The sequence below is a fragment of the Microtus pennsylvanicus genome, chromosome 11 (assembly GCF_037038515.1).
Source record: "Microtus pennsylvanicus isolate mMicPen1 chromosome 11, mMicPen1.hap1, whole genome shotgun sequence".
NCBI lineage: Eukaryota > Metazoa > Chordata > Mammalia > Rodentia > Cricetidae > Microtus > Microtus pennsylvanicus.
In genome coordinates, this window is record NC_134589.1 from 3,425,975 (window position 1) to 3,443,278 (window position 17,304).

The 17,304-nt window shown below is 51.4% G+C and overlaps 1 protein-coding gene across 5 annotated transcripts in view; it reads left to right on the forward strand.

Moving 5' to 3' along the window:
- The window catches only part of Rbfox3 (RNA binding fox-1 homolog 3), a 421,435-nt gene that overhangs the window by 229,321 nt on the left and 174,810 nt on the right, over positions 1–17,304 (forward strand). For all 5 annotated transcript variants that reach the window (XM_075989932.1, XM_075989931.1, XM_075989935.1 and 2 more), the window contains exon 3: positions 6,590–6,694. The gene's annotated coding sequence lies outside the window, so the exon portion shown is untranslated. The remainder of the gene's footprint in view (positions 1–6,589; positions 6,695–17,304) is intronic.

A 17,304-nucleotide genomic window follows, 5' to 3' on the forward strand; every position in this document is an offset into this window, starting at 1 on the left:
AGCCCTGGCTAGCCTAGAACTTGATATGTAGACCAGACTGACCTCGAGCTTAGAGAGATCTCTGCCTTCTGAGTGCTAGGATTAGAGTTGCAATCTACCACCCGGCCTCCCCTGCGCTTCTGGGTGCACAAAACCTCATGCTTCTGGCCATTGTCATCTCATGCAGATAAGTAAGCCCCACACCTTCCCTCAAAGGCTTGTGGTATAGCTATACAGCCAAAAAAAGAAAAAAAAATGGGGAAATTGGATAACTAAGACAAGCCTCAGACGTGTGTACCTTTTTCCACGAGTCACCCACGTTGGTTAACGTGGCGCTGTCCAGCCCTGCTGCCTTTCCTGCAGGGGCAGGAGGTGTTACTGAAGGGTTTCCCTACACAGCCCAGTCTGGACTTTACCTTTCAGCTCTTTCTCAGCATCCCATATACTGACGTCATAGACAAGGGCCACCATGGTCAGTGTGCCGAGTTGTAACAAAGAAATGAAGAGTCCCAGATAAACCCCAGTGCCCTCTGAGCACATCCAGCTTCACAGTCCCCCACAACCAAGAACAGTTCTGAGCAGCCATTTGGTAACTGCTTTTTATCCTTGAAAAAAAAACCAGAAAAAGAAAGAAAAGTCTTCCTAGGTCTGGAAAAGTGGTTCAGGGGCTAAAGGGCTTGCAGAGCACATGTGAGACCCTGAGTTAGAACCATCAGAACCCATTTATAAAACAAACAGACAGGCACGGGGCAGGGGCACGTGCCTACAGTCCTAGCACTGGGAGGTGGAGACAGGACCATTCCCGGGGACCACTGTGCAGTTATCCTTGATGTCAGCAAGCTCCAGGTTCATTGAGAGACCATGACTCAAGCAATGAGGTGAAGACCCATAGAGGAAGGCACTCGTGTTGACCACAAACTGCCACACATGCACGCAGGGGGCCACACACCTGAGTGTACATATGCACACATGAATGTAACACACACACACGCACACACACCCATACACACACACACACATACACACACACATACACACACACATACACACACACACCCATACACACACACACACACACACACACACCCATACACACACACATACACACACACACACACCCATACACACACCCATACACACACACACACATACACACACACATACACACACACACCCATACACACACACACACATACACACACACACCCATACACACACACACACATACACACACACATACACACACACACCCATACACACACACACACACACACACACACACACACACAGAAACCTTCCCCTACAAGAATGATAGATGACCTGGTGATGTCCTTTTCAGGGCCACTCCTATAACGCCTGTCTTTCAGCTCTTACATTGGGGGGTCTTTTGGAGAGCGACCGTGAGACTCTAGGTGTTGGCTCCCACATGTTGTCCTCTGACTTCCACAGGCATGCCATGGCACACACATCCATATCTGCATCCACACATAATAAATAAAATGTAGTGAAAATTGACATATATGTATATAGGGGATATTTGCATAGGTTTTATGCAAATATTACACCACTGTATCTTGAGCTTTTGAGCATCTTTGGATTCTTATATCCCTGGAGATCCTGGAGTCAGTGCCTCCCAAGAGACCAGGGCACCTGGCTTTGCATGTGACCGTGGGAGGATGGGCAGGGTTTATTGCCAAGGGCTTCTGGTGTGCTCAGGAACTTGAGGGCAAGCCCTGCTCTCCAGGTAGCTTTGTTGGGAGCCTAAGACCGCCAATCCCTTTGCAGCTCACGGTGGTAGGGGTCAGGGTTCTGGATCAGCAGAACTGCAGGTCTGGCCTCCTGTGGTTCACAGTAGTTAGCAATCCAAGTCCTTATACAGCAGGCACCTGCCCTGTCCCTCCCCCCTTCCTCAAGGCTGTCCCCAGACCCTTTGGGAACTGTAGAGGCCCCCTCTCTGTTCCCTTACATCCAGACGAGACAGCACTGATCGCAGCCTAGGGATGGCTCCACCTGGGACCTTCAGGGTGGGGTGACAGAGATGTGAGTGACCGAGGAAGCCATGCTACATGGAACCCTGCACAGTAAACTTTAGTGCTCTGTGGCCAGGCCTGTGCCTGGGAGGTTTCTCTTTCTGAATACCCCTGGCCTGATACTACACTAAGCAAGCCCTTGCAGTCCGCAGAAGCCTCTGTCATCCTGCTGCCCCACCACTGACAGCCAGTGTGACCATGTAAGAGCCAGACCAGTAGATTTCAGAAGTTGGAGAAGGAACCATGGGGAGCTGGCTGTAGCAAACTGGCCAGCGCCAGTAGGGGAAGCAGGGGGGCGGGCTCATCCATTCTGGACTCTCAAGTGCTACCAAAGTGCGGATTGCGTGTTTTGTGGTGAGCCTCCCACCATTCTGCTGAGGTTGCCTCCTGGGACCACTGTGAAGGCTACCACGTCACACTGTGGAGGCTGCAGAGGTCACAGAGCAGTCACCCCCCCTTCCCCTGTCTTCACCTAAGCTCTATCCAGAGAAGACTCAAGGGAGCATGGGCAGTTTATTAGCCAATAAAATCTCAAGTACACAAGTTTCAGAGACCCCTGGGGTTTGTTTACTTCCTACGGGGGTCAAGGATTTCCCAGCTTGAGATCTTTTGTTCTACCATCTCAGTGTCCCCAGCCTAGGAAGACACCTGTCACCTGAGGGCAAGTTGTACTATCTGTGCCCACCTTGAGACACTGTTCTGTTAGCCTGGCGTCCTGACTTGAACACACAGAGAGACTTGTCCCTTTTCCTTGCATGATCTAGTCATGTACCACATACTCATACTCCTGCCATGAAGAGGGGGCACACTGTTATGGTGAAAATAAAATGCCACAGGTCCCCAAGTGGCTGCAGTGGCAGACACACTGCAGGACCCCAAGTGTCAGCAGTGGGCATGAGGCCATGGCGGGCCATGAAGGCAGCCGAGTCCCAGGAGGGAGCCACGTGGTGGATTAGAGACAGAGACATGGATAGGCACACACCATGCAGAATGAAGTTGGATATTTATTTAGTGGGGGGAAGGGAGAAAGGGAGAAGGGAAGAGAGAGAGAGAGAGAGAGAGAGAGAAATAGGGGATGGGAAAAGGGAGAGAGGCAGAAGCTGCCTCTTTGGGAAGGAGATGGAACAGGGGAGATTGCAAGCAGAAGAAAGATATTCCTGCCTCAGTGGTGGGCTGGGAGGGTGAGAGGGTGGGGGGAGGGGCTTGTCTCTTAAAGGGATAGGCCAGACCATTACACACACTGCTTGTTCTGTTGACTGTCTCTTTTTGATTACTTTTTGGAAAACCTTCTGAGCCCCCTTTCAGCCCAGTCCTCCTCTTTGGCTCTTGGTTCTTCCCTGGTATGTTGCATTCTCAGTGACTCCACCTCACCTTGGTACCCACAGCCCTGAGAATTGATTCTGAACACAGTTAGCCCTAGTACACAGTGCTCGGTGTGGCATCTCTGTGTTGCAGCTTTCGGCACATCATAAGAATTGAGAAGCCATAGTCAGGAAGTGGGGAAGAGTGCTGGGGCCAGAAGAGGGTTAGGGAGACACCACTAGGGAGCCTGGTGCAAAAGTCATGGTCTCGGGGCTGGGGCTGACGCGCAGGCTGGGCCCTCACTGTAGCCTTGCCCAACTTTGCAGAGTCAAGACGGCCAGCAGGTTCCAGACTTATGACTGTGAAGTTCTTATCCCCATGTTGACTTTTTCATGTCCTTTTCCACTGCTGAGGCATACCCCCAACTCCTGCAGGCATGTGGGGGGCTCTTCTAGACTCTTGGCAGAAACAGCCTTCCCAGGAGTCCAATCTAAAAGAGAGAGCTCCACAGGCCCAGTGAACAGAACCAATGGGAGCGGGCTGGCCAGATGGCCAGATAGATTGATGACTGATCTCATGGCTCTCAGGAGAAGGTGACTTGTCTGCCCAGCTTCTACAGGGCAGGCTGGCTCCATTGGGAGTTGCCAGCCCAGCCTCAAGCCAAGCCCACTTCACTCTTCATTTTAAGAGTGAGGCCCACCCACACCCTGGGACTCATCTCCCGTGAGGGGACAGATCGCAGATGTCAAATCAGTCAAGTAAAACCTGGATTATGTTGGGATGCATGGCTGGGACCCTGCCAGGGAGACACAAAAGCTGACCATCAAAAGTTCCACAGTCCTGTGATCTGGCCAGATGGGCCAGACAGTGAGCTCCTGTAACAAAACCCCGCCCTGACTGTGTGTTTTAGATCCAGGCTGCTAGCTCTCATGAGGTTGTAGAAGCCGAGGCATCATAAGGGTGGATTATCACTCTACCGAGGACAGCAGAGCACTTTCCCTCAGCAGAGAGCTGAGGCCTGGGCAGAAAACACAAGGAATGGAGGAGGTGGAGGAGGGGCTTTTAGTTCAGAACTCATTCGGAGCCTCAGTCCTATGTTGTGTGGACCTTAACAGGTGGGAAAGGGCAGCCACTGGTGAGCTTTCCCCACGGGAATGCCAGAAATACAGAAGGGACAGGAATGCAGGAACCATCCCTAGGGTATAGATGGGGGAAGGCTGGCAGAAGCCTTGAGATGGTAACAACCCTCTCCAGGAGCACAGCTGGGGTTCTGTGCAGGCTAGCCAGCAAGGGGGTTTTGGAAGCTTGCAAGGACCCAGCTGTGGAGAAGGTGGGAAGCTGGGAATCCTGAAGGAAAGCGGCATGGCTGACTGTGAAGAGCCTAGCTCCTTGGGAATGTGGACTTAATTTGGAAGCCTTAAAAATGCCACCAAGATATCTAGAAACTCGCCCGCCCTTCTTTTGTGTGCGTGTGTGTGGTACATTGGTGTGTACACGCATATGCACATGTATGCAAGCGCGTGTGGAGGCCAAAGGTCTACATTCAGGATCTTCCTGAGTGTGACTTTTTGAGGCAGTCTCTTGCGGGGCCCCTGTCCAGGGTCTCTTCTTATCTCTGTCTCCCCAGTGCTGGGATTACAGGTGTGTGCTACAGCACCCAGCTTTTTATGTTGGTGGTGGGGACCACACTCATGTCCTCATGCTTGCGTGGCAGGCCCTTTATCCACTAAGGCATCTCTTCAGCCCCCAACTTTTGCTTTTTGGAAGAAGTGAGCTGGAACACGCGTGACACACGAGAGACCGCAGGCGGGAGCCGTGACGGGCCGAGGACAGCTGTGCTGTTTATTCATGAATGAACACGTGTGTTCACCACGTGTGGAGAGCTGCTGCACGTGGGTGTTGGTCTGGGTGCTGCATACATGGGGTCACCTGGTGTGCTGTCAGGAAGCCGTCGGGGCCCAAGCCAATGAATCCACAGATGATGCTAACCTGCCATGGTCACGTGACCATGAGAGAACATGGCGGAAAAGGACAGAGGAAAACTTCAGGGTGCAAAGTCAGAGGGGCCGCTGTGAGGGGACACTGTTCAACATTTGGGGGTCTCAGGGAAGAGCATCTAGTCCTGAGGTCAGGTCAACTTGTTGGAAAAGTTCTCAGAGAGGAGGGCAGAGGTCAGGAAGGAGGAGGATGTAGAGGGAGTCAGGTGAGGCGGTGTAGGTCAGGTGAGGAAAGTTCGGGAGGGGTGGAGTAAGAAAGAGTCCTTAATTTGGGTGAGTTTGCTCGCTGTGCAAAATCCCTTCCCAAACGTAAGTATCTAACCCATAAGCAGCCACTTTTAGGAAGGTGGACGCGGACTGCTCTGCTGAGCGGCTATGGGCATGTGCCGTGCCATTCATTCACTTCTCAGAGTAAGAGAGGCTGGAAAACCAAGGTCAAGATGCGGGCAAACCTCACATCAACCTTATCGCAACATGCAGGATAGGAGAGGCTGCTCACAGGGGACCTAACCCTCGTAGAAAGGTGCCATCCTCGCAGCTAGACATCTACCAGGCCCCTCTCCAAATGCTCTCAAGTTGGGTGTTGGGAATCCATCCTGTGGCCCTGGATCTACCCATTACTGACATGGTCCAGCAGAGATGCAGGACCTAGGGCTCCCTGGACTTGGCCACACGCTCTAATGTCGAGCTGAGAGCCACTGTGAGAGGCACCACGTTGTATGCTGTAAGAGACAGCTCAGGATAAAGAAGGGTGCCTGTGGCTAGCTTGGAGGAACTCTGGCAGGTTTGGATGGAAGGGCAGCCTAACTGAGCTCCAAGGCATCATTACAGGCCCCTTGGGGTAGGACATTGTCACTGAGGTTGAGCCCAGTGCTTGAGAGGCTGGCAGTGGAGGTGACATTAAGGACACAGCCACATGAGGGCTGTGCTGGCTGGCAAGGAGAAGGGGCCCCTTGCGGGAGACAGATCAGAGGGGCCATCCATCAGTGGTCCTCCTTTGTCACCTTGATCCCCACCGACACCCTCCCTCTAATCCACAGCATCTTCTCACCTTGCCGTTGTCACCTTCCCCTTTGAGAGCCATGACTAGCCAGCGAGCACCTAGTTATCCCCGCCCCCCTCTGCTCTGCAATATTTCCTCCTTCACAGTGTTCAAAGACACCACACTATATCCTGTGATATTTCTAATCAAGAACACAGGACGATGTGCGTCTGATGTCTCCCCGACATGAGAGGAGGTTGAAAATGATTTCATTCTCTTGTTTTCCTTTTCAAATGCAGCGCAAAGTCAGAAGGACCAAGGGGAACCGGCCAGCCTTCCCCGGAGCTGGCCCACAGGCCTCTTCAGCGGGAACCTGTCCTAGGAGTGGCCCATTCTGCAAACAGGTGTGTGCTTGCTACTCTGCCGCGGCTGGTTCTCGGTGGCCAAGTATGGCTCATGTGGGCAGAGGGAGGGGGGTCAAGTGCTGTGAGAACAGGGGTCAATAGAGGGGAGCTTTGCTCTGCCCAAAGGAGTGTTCGCACTGTTCCCACCATGTGAATCCCTCACCCCTCACCCCTGGGTTGTTCACCTGCCCTTACCCCTCCCCTCACTAAAATGCAAATCAGTATATACATAATAGATAATTAACAGACTGATCAGCCAGCAAGGGAGGTAAGTAGATAAATAATTTTAATTATCCTTGGGTTGCTCATAAATTCCCTCACTGCCGTTTTATTAAACTCTGTTTACAAGAGTCATTTATATTCCGTGTCGCCGTGCCAAACTCTCCTCCCTTCCTCCTTCCTGGCTCCCTCCAGGTCTGACCTAGGGTGGCATCCCACCGTGTGACCACAGGCTCTGCTTCTAGCAGGGTCTGGGTCCCAAGGAGGGAGAAAGCTTTGCCCAAGTAGCCAGGTTAGACAGCGGGAGGGAACATGGGCTCTGCGTAGCCCCGGAGCTCCAGCCCTTACTCCCCAGTGTGGCTTGGGCCAACTGGGAGCCTTGGTTACACTTGGCACCTGTGCTGTGGCTATGAATTCATTCTTCTCCCCAGGGATGCCCTTGGCCTATGAATAGCCCTGGCTGAGGTTTCCTCAGTGCTCTGAATGCCAGGAGAGAAAGCAGGTTACTAAACATAAAGTAAAGCTCAGGGCCAGACTCTCCTAGGCTATCCCAGAGGTGTGGCTGGTGGGATACCATGCCAATCCTCCTCCTCCTCCTCCTCCTCCCCAGATACCCTGGCCTTGGTTAGTGGGTGTTGGGAACCATGGTGGCAAATGTGTGCCTGGTTCCCACGGAGCTGAGCTTCAAAGAGGTACTGGAGGGAGGCTGGCTCAGGTGGGACCTTCCTCAAATGACAGTACCGTGAGGAGGGATGTCTTTCCTTGGGAATCTTCCTCATGTACACTTTCCATCTTACTAGTTCATCAGTGTTGATGTCTCCCCATCGGCATGCAGGAAAATGCAATGGGAGGACCTGGGTGGCCCTAGCAAGGCTTACTCTGGTCCTATCCTCCTTCTACAGTCGGGGTAACTTGGATTGAAACACTAATGCGGTGGGAACAGAGGGCCAGGAGCTGAGCACGGGCCAGGGAAACACTCTCTGGACTCGGGCATGCACAGGGCTGCCCTGATTTCGTCCGTTCTTATGACCGACCCAGTGCCAAGAGCTGGGAATGTGTGCCTGTTGAAGATGTCTGCGGGGAGCTCAGGCTCCCCCACCTAGGTGTTATCACTTCACGCCCATGCTCTGGCCAAGGGAATGCCTTGTATCTCTCTGTCTTGTTGATACTCAGGTGCCCAGATGCTCTCCCTGTGCTCAGCAAGGTCATGGTTGCCCAGCTCATGACTGACAGAGCAGCGCTCACACCTGAGTTCCCTGAGCCCAAAGCCCCTCTCCTGCAGGCCCCACGTCAGGGGATGCTCTGCAGAGCATGAAGCTGTGTCGCTCGGATCCTTCCTAGACTTTGTTCCTGGAAGTGAAGTCAGGCTGTAGATGCCATTGCTCTGATCAAACGGAACCCCGGCTGAGCTCTCGGAGGGTGCTTTTTTGATGGTAAAATCCAGATGTCTTCCAGTTGCTGGCCTGTACCGTCACTGTGTAGGGCTGAACATACCCTGGTTTCTGCAGCAGATTGGCACTGGATGGTGAGCTGGGTTGTGCACTCTCTGCTGACTGTTCTTGACTCCTTGGAGGGAGGCTGTTTGCCCTGGGCAGAGGGAATGCAAGCCGAGCAAATGGAGAGGCCTTTTAAGTTCCACTCGGTAGAATTAAAGTCTGAAAAATGGCTCATTGGAGGTTCCCTGCCCTTTTAAGAGTTTGTTTAGCTCAGAGCTTTGCAGTCTGCCCTGGGTCTTGCCTAGCCCACACCGACTGAGTGGGAAGGTGCTGGGACCAGGGAGAGGAGACAGAGTTCACGGGAGGCTTTTGACTACCTCTTCCTATGTTAAGGATCATGCTGTCTGGTCACCAAGCCAGTTACCATAGCTGTCTGGATCAAACCTCCTGGGAGGTGTGCAAATTCAGCCATTCCTTAGCAGCGGAGTTCAGCTTCCTGAAACCCTATCCAAGTCCCTCTGGGCAGCACCAAATTACTGGCTTTTCTTATTCCATTACAAATAGTCTTAGCATTTTCTATCTGTCTCTGTTTTTGTGGAGCTGTATGGATGACAAGAGGAAAAGAAAAGAAAGAAAGGCTCAAACTGATGCCTGGGTGCCACTCCTCACGATAGCCAGGATGACTGGCTCCCCCAGGTCTCACCATCCCCTCCCCAACACACTGACAAGAGCCCTACATCAGCTCCTGCCTCATACGTCTGAGCCACCAGGACCAACATTAGGAAGGGGTGATAACTCACTGATGACAAGCCGCTAGAGTGATGTTTCCTATCCTGGAGGAGCCACTGCTTTTCCCCAGACAGGATCTGAGAGCGGAGCTGTGCTGAGCTGTCCCCAGCACCCTAAGACCAAGGGCTCTGGACAGTGTGCCAGAGCTGCTAGATGCCTCTACTGCAGGCATGGGAAGGAGTTGAATTCTCATGTAGACATCAATAGTGGTGTTCTTGTTCCAAAATGTGGTTCCCACTGTAGGTGACTTTTCTGGTTGTCATCGGGTGTCATTGGAGCCCCAAGAACTGTAGTGTGTAGCTGAGGGTGGTTGGACCTTCAGTGGGTATCCCTCGTTCTCTCCTGATGATCTTAAACCAGCCTCCCTGGAGCCCGGAGATCCAGAGACTGCTGACAGGATTGCTAGCTTTTTTTTCTAATCATCATTTTTCTGTTATTTATGCTTGCCTCTGCCTCCTGAGGGCTAGGTTTAGAGGCATCATGACCACGCCTCTCTTTATTTTTAATTCTTAAGATTTGTTGCACGAATTTTAATTTTTTCCTATTAATAAAAACCCGGAGTCAGATACCAGGGGGTGAAAGCGAACGGACCAGAGAAGCAGAGCAGCCAGCCACTAGTTCTTACCTCTACTAAATCCTCAAACTGCATGGGGTATTCTGTCTCTACCAGTCCTCAGCCTGAATGCCATCTCTATGAAACCTCAGACTGAATCCTGAGCTCCATCTCCTCCTACTTTATGTTCCTCTCCCTGCCCAGCCATATCACTCCTGACTCTACCTCCATGGTGCTGGGATTAAAAGTGTGTGACTCCCAAGTATTGGAAGTAAAGATGTGAGCTACCACTGTGTGGTTCTGTTTCTCTTTTAGAGTGATTCAATCTCGTGTAGCCCAGGGTGGCCTTGAACTCACAAAGAACCATCTGCCTCTGTCTCCCAAGTGCTGGGATTAAGGGTGTGTGGCATTACTACCTGGCCTCTATGGCTAACTAGTGTGGCTAGCTCCCCACTCTGATCTTCGGACAAGCTTTATTTGTTAGATCATAAACAAAATATCACTATGAAGACTTATGTTTATTATTTAAGTACATGTGCATCTGTGTGTGTCTACAAATCTGTGTGTAGTTAGTATGCACATGGATGCATGTGCCTGCAGAGACCAGAAGTGTCAGATCCCTCGGAGCAGGAGTTACAGGCGATCATGAGGCTTCATGGTTGATGGGAATGAAACCCCAGTTTTCTGCAAGAGCAGTACTTGCTCTTAGCTGCTGAGCCATCTCTTTAGCTCTGAGGATTACTCTCTTTAAAGCAAAGTTAACCCTTCACATGTCTTCATCACAACACAAGAAGAAAAGTAACCGAGGTGCTTCTTGGAAAACTTCTTGGAAAACGCAGACAAGTGAAACAAGCTGTCACAGCCGCTGTGGTGGCCCAGACATTTTCTTCCCTCCCTAGCTCTTGAGACATCTCAGGAAAGCAGCTTCCCACAGCCTGCTGTCTTTGCTTCGATTTACGGCTCCTTGATAACCGCTTCTGTTACTTTGTTGCACGGAAGTGCCATCTTGTAGCCAATCCTTCCAGGCCTTTTTTGAAGTACACAGGCAGGATCAGACACTGACCCTGTCTCCAAAACTATGCCACATTTAAAAAGCCTAGAAGAGGCATTTTTCCAAATAAGAATTAGGAGATGATAGTTTACTTTAGAAGCAGTCTTCAGATACATTTAAAATTTTTTGAAAAGTAGCCTCCCCCAAGGTATTCGTGCTCAAAAGACATATGAATTCTCTGCTCTCATTCCTGTTTGTCCACCTCCAGAGCCTTCCCCATCCTCCATGGAGGTCTTTTCTCAGTACACATGCTGATGCTGATGTGGGGTATGTTCATATACACTAACATGCACACATATGATCAGGCATGCATACATGTGCAAGCATGGCTTCACACATAGGTACACATGCACAACACTTGCCCACATGCTGACACTCTCAGATGCACATGTGCATACACATAGGCCTATGGACACAGCCACATACAACCTAATACATGCAAACACAGGCATACCTATGTGCATGCAGGCACTCACAGCCAGTGTTTAGCAACATGTTCCCATCGTCAGCTGAAAGGTGATGTTAATTGAATTCTTTCTTAATCACATCTGTGTATCAGACATTCTGCTCCTAGCAACCATTCCCAGGGAATGAGCAGTCATTTCTTTCTCAGAGATAAAGAGAAATAGATGTTGATGAGGTCGCTGGGCTGGTCAGTGGCCCCAGCCCATGTGACTTATGATTTAATGAGAAAAACAGGAAACCCTCAGAAGAGATCACTGACTGAAACACCCAACCTCAGGCTGGAAGCTGAGCATCTGCAAGCTTTGCCTTCTGCTGGTGCATAGCTGTTACCATATAGAGAGTGACATCATCACTCCGGATGAGAGCATCTACCACCCCCCAGGGCCAGCTGAAGGCCCTGCGGGTAGAAACAAAGGGAAGACCAGAAACCCAGTCTGCTGCCCCAAGTGAAGCCTCAGTGCAGGCTGTGTAACCATACTCCCTGCTGGCAACAGCAGCCAGGTTTTGGGTGTGTTTACATTCAGAGGGGGGCATATGTGTTTTAAGCCTAATTTGCTGAATTGAAATTCATACAGCACAGACGCAAACCTCCCATTCAGCAAAGGTCAGTGCAGCTGACACAGTTACACCACCGGGCCCCGAGTTCGGGTGAATTACAAATTGATCTTTAGGGCCTCCTTGTTTTAAAAGTGGCCCTCACTGTCACCAGCCCTTTCCTCTCTCCTACGGTGCACTTTGCAAGTCAGGGTGACCCCCGTAGCCCAGGAAGCTCAGGATCTGGCAGGCAGCATTTCCTCCTTCCTTCCTAACCAGCCCCTGAGGGATGCTGGGACCACCAAAGGCAAACTCCTGACTCCACGCTGACCAACGAGCAGCTTCTCTAATCACCTGGCCTTGGTTGCTCATCCGTAACACTGATGGCTCGCACTGCTCTGGAAGGCTGCTGTCTGTTGCCTTATCCTGGGGAACCCAGTGCCTAGACGAGCTATTTGATTTTTACTTTTTAGCCTGTGGCCAACTCCACATAGCTAGCTGGACTCTTGGCGTTTTTCAGCACAACACGCTCATACTGTCATGGTGCCCCCTCCTCTCTCCACCTCCAAAACCTTTGTTTTCCCAGCCTTGACAATCACCTGGCTTGGTGATTTTAGAGATTCCAAGAGTCCAGCTTCTCCATAATCTTCTAGAGTGAAATTAGCTAGTGAGAGCAGCGTGTTTTCCTTTTAATGGCAGATAGTATCCCATTGGGATGGTGGCAGCAACTTGGAGCCCGTCAATCACACGTGGCTCAGGGTAGCTATCAATGCGGCCCAATACAACATCATCAACTTACTTAAAACATTGAGATCTTTTAGCACATGTGTGTAGTATGTCTGTATGTATGTATGCATGTGTGAAAGCACTGAGGTTTTTAAGCATATATATGTAGTAGCATGTATATATGTAAGGGCAAGGGCACATATGTATGTGTATGGGAGTCTTCCCTGATCACACTTCTCTCTTTTAGGCAGAGTCTCTCCCTGAACCCAGAGCTTACCAAGAAGGCTAATTTAACTAGCCAGCTTGCTCCAGAGGTTTTCCTAACTCTGTCTTCCAAGCAATTAAATCACAGCTAGACCAGCACATCCACCCGGCATTTAGGTATAAACTTTATAAATGACATCATGCGGCAGTGTCACACAAAATAAACACGTATGCTATCTCAATCCATGGACGACAGGTTGGGCATTCCTGCTTTGTGTCTTCACCTGCTGATGGATATGGTCCCCCCAACCCCAGCCCCCCACCCCCACCCCACGACTGTGAAGAGAAGGGCTGCCAAGCATATAGGCTGCGTTGGCTCTTCTGTCTGGGCTCTCTGAAAACAGCTGTTCTCGAGATGTGTTCTCTGTGGGGGGTACATGGCTGCTTTCCCTCTTCTTGCATCAAGCTGGTCCCTGCCAACCAGCTGTGGATGCCCGTGATGGACAGGGCCAGAGTCTTGTGGGGTCCCTCTGAGCATCAGCCTGTTCATGGAGGTCTTGGTTGCTGTCAGTCTTGGTATTTTTCCCCGGAGCCTAGAAACAGTATCTTGGAGACCAGAAAGACACAAGAGAGCTGACCACAGTGGGCGCAGCCATCACTGTTATGACACGGGTCTTTGAGGGAGACACTGTCTCTCCATCAGTTTAGACAGAGCCAGCTACTCACACCCTGTCCTCTACTTCCAGGGCTGGCTCTGCTTTCTCGCTTTCTCCTCGTCTTTAGTTTATCATGCACACAGGGGCTCTCCATCCTCCAGCGTGTCTGCGTTTATCTCATTGCTATGAAGAAAGGAAAGACACATTTGTTAGCTACTGGGCCTGCGGATCAGCAGAGTGACTTATGTTCTCTCCTCGGAGCGTGTTTTCCTTCCTTATTCTTCCCAGCTCCACTGGACTCTCAGAGCCCCCCACCCCCCAGAGCGACATTGAGCCAACCGGGGACTCTATCCATATCTTACGCTGCCTTAACGGAGTGCTCCGGCCTGGGTGGCTCAAGCGGCGGGCATTTATTTTCTCCGTTTTGCAGGCTCGAAGCTCAAGATGGAGGTGTCAGCAGGGCTGGCTCCCTCCGAGGCTGGATAAATAAAAATCTGTGTGCAGTCTTGAAGTGGCTGCTGAGTAGATATTGAGCACGGGCAAGCAAGCGGCAGTCTCCCTTCTTGCCAGCTCCCTGTGTGCTCACGTGACTGGCCGTCAGTGTGTGTGTCTAGGCTTTGATAGCTTCTCATGGCAGTGGGTCAGACCTGCTCTGCCTGACCTCATTTTTACTCAGTCACCTACTTAAAGAGTTTCTTCTCCAAAGGCAGTCCTTCTCTGGGGTTAGGGCTGGCCCATGGCTGTGACACCTCTGTCAGTCTGTGCACACAGAGCCGGGCCTCCAGGCTCCCCTCTCATCCCAGTTCCGTGTTCCTGAGTCCAGCTGCCTCTGTTACCCTAGGGTTTGGCAGTATCTGCCTCCAAATGAAGGTCTCAGGTTATGAGTGTCTGCCTCTACCTCATCCCTGAGCTCCTAGTCTGCCTGAAGCTCAGGCAAGAAGCCTGCCCTATAGATGGGGACACCAGTGTGGGGACAATATGCTTACTTCTGTCAGTCCCTGCTACTGAGTTCACATCACAGTGGTACTGCTTAGCAGGTTTGCTCCCACCTTGAGGAAAACCACTCACTGCCCCCCAGCTCTCCCTCACCTCCGGGTACTTGAGTACGGCAGTGTCAGGGAACAATGGCCTGGATAACCCTGAGCGCTGAGCGCGCAAAGTGATGACTTTGAGAGAAGCCGGGGACAAAGGTCTCAACAATGGGCACCTTGGACTCGGAGATGGGGACTTCTGAGAGCTTAGACCTGAGATGGCTTCTTCAACAGGACCCAGGATGGCGGTGTGGCTCTGCTCCGTGAACGCACCTCATTCTGGGAGGGGTTGACATGACAACCGGGTGACAGCAGAGCTTTCTCAGTACCTTGCCAAAGGAAATGCTGGCATTGGCCACCGAGTCCTGTCTGCCCCAGGTCTTACCTGCAAGGGCATTGTCAGCAAGAAGTGTCTCACCCACACAGACATTTAAGCCCCACGTTACCACTCCAGGGGACGGCCCCCAAATCCCACCTCCTGCTCCTCTGCCTGGGCACACACTAGCAATGTACACTCCTGACCAGTCTTCCGGGTGAATGTGCAGTTCAAGGTTGAGCTTGACTAAAATGTACCTTTGCCTACTGTTGGTGCCCAGTATTCTGCCCTGTTGCTGATTTTCTTATTCTTTGACTCTGGGGGCCTGCCACCCAGCTCCCAAATGAATACACGGAGGCATATCATTCCTTATGAATGCCCACAGCATGTCCCCTCTGTATGGAGGTGGCTCCTTCCTGAAGGGCATTGTCCGATGGCTTCCAACCTAGGTGTTGGCAGAGATAGTGGCCCCCAGGGTCCTTCCCTGGCTTCTGGAGTCACTTTCATTGTTCTTGGAATTGCGCAGTGGGAGTGGGGGCCGTTTGTGTTGGCTTTCCACTGTGTGTGCATCAGCACACTGGAACGTCTGTCACCAGACCGTAGCGTGCTGTGTATCTACCTGATGGTGCCCCGCCCCCGGGAGCCTCGAGACTAAGAACTGTCATCGTCCCACTTTCCCAGACACATGCTTCATTTCCTGGTTCAGAGACTGGCTGCTGCTCTCTGCTTTGCCCATTTGGATAGAAGACAGCAGGCTTTTCTGGTCCAGACCAATTTTGTTTTGGTTTGAAGACAGGGTTTCTTTGTGTATTCCTGACTGTCTTGGAACTTGCTCTGTAGACCAGGCTGGCCTTGAACTCAGAGATCCTCCTGCTTCTGCCTCCCAAGTACTGGGATTAAAGATGTGCACCACCACTGCCAAGTTCAAACCAATCTCTAAAGAGCAGCTGGAGTCACGTGCGACTCTGGGTCACCCTGTTTGTTCCTACAGTGGCTTGGCTTCTAGGCAGTCCCCAAGGCTCCATGGGCAGGCCTACGTGACTGGATGTTTGACTGTAAATGAAAAGAGGCTCAGAGCTGGCTTCACATCCCACAGTGGATAATTTCCACCTTGTCCTGTGGCTACCCTATTCTGTGACGGCTCCCAGCCTGGCTCTAGAGTCCTGGGATTTCTGGGATGATGAGGAGGGGTCCCAGTGACGCTATGGAGATGGTTCTGGGGGCTCACATTACCAAGGAGAGACCTCTGCTCTGAGATCATCCCCGTTTGGAACTTCCTGTGACTCCATCCCCCTACTCCGCGCTGTTTCGGAGGAAGGATTTGTGGATATGGGAATGTTAAGGAGATCACAAACAGAGCATGACCCTGGCCAGGATCAGGAGGAAAACAGAAACAGCTGTTGGGGAGGAAGGAGAGGGAGGATAAAAAGAAAATAGAAGAGGGTGAAGGGGAGGCAAAGGGAGTAGAGAAGGAGGAGGGAGAAGGAGAGGAGGAAGGAAAGGAGGAGGGACAGAGAAAAAGGGCGGATGAGCAAGTCCTGTCTGGGGCTGGAATCTTCCACTGGACTCTTTCCTGGGAGTTTAGCCAGAACTTGTGGGAAAGGGGTGCAGGCAGATCGAAGATGACTCTCGTGAAGTCAGTGAACCCCTGCACTTTCCTGGTATGCTCATGCGAGCCACTTTTACATGTAGGTACCACGTAAAGTCTCTAAAGGTGTTGTGATGTGGCACTCGGTGTGACTATTACATAAAGATACTGTCCCCAGACCAGATGAGAACACTGGCGTCAGAAAACCTCTCTCTCTCTCTCCCTCCTCTCTCTCTCTCTCTCTCTCTCTCTCTCTCTCTCTCTCTCTCTCTCTCTCTCTCTCTCTCTCTCTCTCTCTGTGGGGGAGTGCGGGGGTGGGGTACAGCTGTTAAATTTTTAATATGTTGCTGATGGCAGGCTATTTTTCTAGAAAGTTTGTTTGTTTGTGTTTTCTTTTCTGAGTCTGGGGCCTGAGAGCACCATACATTTCCCACTGTGAAATGTGCCGTATCAGCAGTCTGTGAAGTGAATTGATATTAAATGCAACAAAAATCTCTAATTTTCCTTGATTCTGCCTCTGCCCTCTGCTCTCCTCCAGCCCCTGCTCAGAGTCCCCCAGTCTCTTCCCCCGCCAACTGTGATTTAAAGTAGAAGGATGCACAGCTGAGGACTCCGTGGCAATCTATTAAGCAGGTCTCATTAATGATGTATTATTTACAAACAGCCTCTCTTCTATACTGCACCAACACTTACTCCCACTCCTCAGAACTGTCATGGAATATGTCATCTACCATGCACGGGCACTAGGGCTGTCCTGAAAATGCAGCAAGATACAAAGAGGTACCAGGTATCTCCATGGCTGTGTCTGATAAGAAACTGGCCCCGGGAATCTCTGTAGGATAGAAGGCGGGGACTCCGTAGGAGAGGAATTATATGTGATGCGGCTGGAGCATCTGAACACTCAGGGGGAAATGAAATGAAATTGCAACAACGCATTCTAAGTGAGTCAACACCTGACGTTGCTCTCACAGACCCTGCAGTGTGCAGTTCACTGCCCAGTGCTACCCCTCCCCAGCTGCCTACCCAGAAGGCCCTTCCTCCC